The sequence below is a fragment of the Triticum aestivum genome, chromosome 3B, assembly GCF_018294505.1.
Source record: "Triticum aestivum cultivar Chinese Spring chromosome 3B, IWGSC CS RefSeq v2.1, whole genome shotgun sequence".
Classification (NCBI taxonomy): Eukaryota; Viridiplantae; Streptophyta; class Magnoliopsida; order Poales; family Poaceae; genus Triticum; species Triticum aestivum.
In genome coordinates this window covers 583,679,100-583,683,222 of record NC_057801.1, presented here as the reverse complement: position 1 = coordinate 583,683,222, position 4,123 = coordinate 583,679,100, and positions in this window count along the sequence as shown.

Here is a 4,123-nt window from a genome sequence, read left to right as displayed (position 1 = left end):
GGGGGACGGGGGGAGGGGGTTTGGGGAATATTATTGGCTAGTTGGCCGAAGGGCGGTTGAATTTTGGATTTGGGGTGAATTTTGGGGGGGTGGATTTTCGTGCGGTGGGCGGGGGGAGTTTAGCATGTGGTTGGTTTCTCCAAGTGCAGTGCCACATGTCAGTGAAGAGGCAAGCCGAAGCGCATTCCATTTGCATCAGTAGTGTGCAGGACCGAATGTGTGTGGGTTGCAATGCGACCGCGACAGGGGTGCTGTGAGTGTACCACCTTTTTTCCTTTTAAACTAGGTGCTTCGCCCCCTCAAAAAAAACTTGGTGCTTCGCGCAATCCATCGATACTGCTACTAGTATTCCGGTAATCCCGACTAAAATGGCACGGCCGGGTCTTTTCCCGCACTATATGCTGGGAGGTTGGCTTAGTTGGGTTCTTTAGGATGAGTAATGCTACACCTGCGTAATCCCAGATACGTAATTAATGTAATGTGAAACGTCTGAGCTGTTGATTGTAGATTGGGGGGAGGGAGGGGCCCACCACCATGAAAATCAGGGAGGCGAGAGAGAGAGAGGCAATTTACGTTAAACCTTTCATAGGTTCCCATAGATGTAGAAATATGTGAAATGCGTGAATGTGTAGGGGGCGTACTATTGGAGTGCCTAAGATAAATTGTGTATGTAGACCCTATGTGTTTATTTACTTTGCATGTTAGCTTTGTGTTGGTTCAGTAAAAAGAAGAGTTGGTGATGATGGTGTGCCTGCCATCTTACAATATAGGCCGTCTGATCTATATCTAACAGATAGGAAGCAAACTATGACAATTTACCCGCATTCCTCTCCACATTTGCAGATAAGGCCTTCCCTCGTTCATCCTTTTCTCCCACACAGATCTTGATGTTCCGTGCAATGCACGGGCATCTTGCTAGTACTCCTACAGTATACTATATTATTGTGAAAGTTCATATACACCGGCCGAGATTAATGCAAACACGGCAGATTTTCATTACATTTCAAACTTTTATAAGACAAAACAATAAAAGAAACCCGACCATAAACCTATTCTATGGCGGCGACCGACGTCCTCCATCTGCGCTGCATGTATGGGGGCGGGGTTCAAGACCCGTGAAGTGAAGGTGCGGTCTCCAACAAGGAAGAGTAGAACATGAGAGATGGACCAGCCAGTTGACACACCATGCCCTGCTGCCTCCCATACCCTACTCATCCTCGGAGGAGTCCCCGACCTCGGCGGTGCCGGACATTGGACGGCGGCAAGTAGGATGCGTGGCTGACGGTGCTCTCATCGTCGGCTGCCAGCGTGGCCACCGCTTGTGCAGTCGTGTCCATGTCCAGCTACGCCGCTATTGCATCGCAAGCGGTGACTTGAGCGATGGCGGCGACCTCGAGCTTCATCCCCAAAGACAAGCTCTTCCACAGAGCGTTCGCGCTCGCGGTCATGGCGGATGTGGTGCTAGGTAGCAAGAAAAATGCACTATGGTGTGGAGGTTAGCTGGGCGTTGCCGCTTTAAGTAGCGCATTCCGGTGAGGCCAAGCGTCCGGGTGCGTCATTAAGTCACCGGAGTTGGTTCCTCGGGCATCGAGCCTCTTAACGACGGCAGACGGACGGACGGCATGAATGCGGGCAGCTGGCGCCACTGGGAATGCACCACGCGATGGCGCCAGGGATGAGGGTTTTTGGTGTGCCATGGTAGTTAGCTGCGGTCCTGGCAACGTTGGAGATGCCCTTTGCTCGAGTGAAGTCTGAAATAAACCTTAAGATTGTAGAGGCCAACGCAAATGAACCCTCGTCTTCAAATCCCTGAAGTTGATACCCTGACATCTTTGTTCCCGGTCTATCCTGACCTTACATACATTTGGCACACTGGGAAAAGCACAATCCTGACCAGGAACTCGCTTTTTTCACTTTTTTGTGGGCCAAGCCATGTTCTTCCTCGCTCCCATCTCTCTCATCCTGATCAATGGCTACCGGGGTCGATGCTCCTGGAAAGTTGGCGGCGAGTTGATGAGTTCTATATTCACGACGGTGTTGACAAGCACCGACTGAGGATTAAAGTTCCACCGGAAGACACGGACGTACATGGATGGCTTGATGTAGACATGGACGTTTATTTAGATGAGTTTTAAAAAGGGTTGGATGATCATATGATGCAATGCAAATGATGCAAAGAGATGCGATGCAAGACATGAATAAATATGCAAAACAAAAACAAAAGCCCAACCACGAAGGAAATATCATATCGCATCTCCGAAAAAGGCAAGAGTTGGAGTTACGAATATGGAAAGTTACATCCGGGGCGTTCCAACACTCCACCACTATGAGAGGATCTCGTCCCGAGATCTAGGATGGCACCGGAGGGAAAAGGAAGAGGAAGATAAGAGGTAAACTAAGTTGCTTCTTCGACAAACGAGTGAAACCACGAACCTTGAGAGGTTGAGAAAAATGAATGAAAGAGAACAACGAAGGTGAGCAAAGTTGAAAACACTCCGTTGGAAAAGAGGAACAAGGGATACGATGAGAACCAAGAGGTTCAGTGATAAGATAGATATTGAAACCACTCCGATTAAAACTAGATAGAGAAGGAATAAGATTGATATAATTTGGGCAGCACTCCGACTGAAAGAAGAAGGAAAACTTGATAGGATGAAAAGAACTTGAAGAGATGACACAACACTCCGGTTAAATGGATAAGCACGAAAAGAACACGATCTTCACAATTCGAGATGATGGGTCAACGAGAGCAACATCACAATGCCTCCGGAAGAAATGAAAGAATGGAATGGAAAGAACGGAGAGAAACAAGATCTTGAAAGAGCATGCTTACAAGAAATGCTAGAACAGAGTTGTTGGAAAACCAACAACGAAACAAATAAGCTTGTAGTGGGCTTATGGAAAACATCCCAAGACTAAGAGGTGAAATTCTGCCACTAATGAAAAACAATTGCTTGTTTGAGATCAAGGAAGAGATGAAAACTTCTTTCGCCGAGAGGATAGGAGAAAACTCGGATCATTGATAAGCACCACAATTAGCAACATTCCTTAGGGAAGGCTTTAGGTGAAATCTATACCAAGATAACTCCAAAGAAGAGATTGATGGATTTAAAATACCTCATTCTTGACAACATGTGAATCGCGAAACCTAAATGGAAATTGCCAAGAATGATATAACACCACCTCAAAAGCTAAGGTAGAAAGAATTGCACTTAGAAATGCAAGATGAAGAATACTTGAACTCCCCCAAACAAAACGTGTGTTGAACACCATGTTTATTTTAGAGTATAGCTTGGCGGGTCATAACTTCGAGAGAAATCTTGAAGAACAATTGAAGAATGAAAAGGAATCCTTGATGAACCACCATGTAGAGCCTCCATGAAAAACTCCGGTAATAAAAGGATGATAGAAAGAAAGAGAAGTTGAAAACACCAGGTGAAGCCTTGCAATGATTTAGATGGAGCTTCGCGATGAAATACAGCGAAAAACTTGGAATTCCGGAAAAGAAAATATGAAACACTAGAACCGTGAATTACTTCATCATGAACAATCTCCGGAAGAAAAGAATTGAATCACCTCGAGGAAATATGAATACGATTTATTGTATGCTTATCCTTCATCAAATTAAATTGATGACAAGCAATGGATTTGGCATACTACTTATTCCCGTAGAAAAGTATTAAGAGAGATATAGCGCAAACTTGAGAAGGTATTGATGGAGCCACCGGTGAGGTTTGGAAACAATGAATGAATTAATATGATAACGAACGAAGTGAAATCTTGAACGAACCACCGTAAAAATTGGAAAAGAGAGTAGTAAGGGCACAATTCACCGGAAAGAATTTGAAAACGAATGAAGATACTTGAAGGGATTTAGATACATGAGAACGAAGAGAACATGAACTGATTAGAGGATATTTGAACGATTCACCGGTAAGATTTGGAGAACGGTAGCTACACGCTGAGAATGAAGATTTATGACATGATGGCCTCCGGAGAATCAAACTGAACAGAATCCTGAATTGCTTTGGATGGGTGAAAAGAATTGCATGACTGGAAACAATTTGATAGGATAACATCGAGCTAGCACCTCGAAACTTTGAGAAAACGGACAAGATTTAGA